This window comes from Nansenia antarctica (genome assembly GCF_963989245.1).
Source record: "Nansenia antarctica genome assembly, chromosome: 5".
NCBI lineage: Eukaryota > Metazoa > Chordata > Actinopteri > Argentiniformes > Microstomatidae > Nansenia > Nansenia antarctica.
In genome coordinates this window covers 54,400,071-54,400,405 of record NC_137690.1, presented here as the reverse complement: position 1 = coordinate 54,400,405, position 335 = coordinate 54,400,071, and positions in this window count along the sequence as shown.

Here is a 335-nt window from a genome sequence, read left to right as displayed (position 1 = left end):
CCCCCCCCCACTCCAGCCCTGGGACAAGGACCAGGAGAGACATCTTTAGCCTGGACACACTGCCCCCCCCCCCCACTCCAGCCCTTGGACAAGGACCAGGAGAGACATCTTCAGCCTGGACACACTGCCCCCCCCCCCACTCCAGCCCTGGGACAAGGACCAGGAGAGACATCTTAAGCCTGGACACACTGCCCCCCCCCCACTCCAGCCTTGGGACAAGGACCAGGAGAGACATCTTTAGCCTGGACACACTGCCCCCCCCCTCCCCACTCCAGCCCTGAAACAAGGGTGTGATTGACACTGACATTTCAACCCTTCAGTCCGTGTGTTTATTG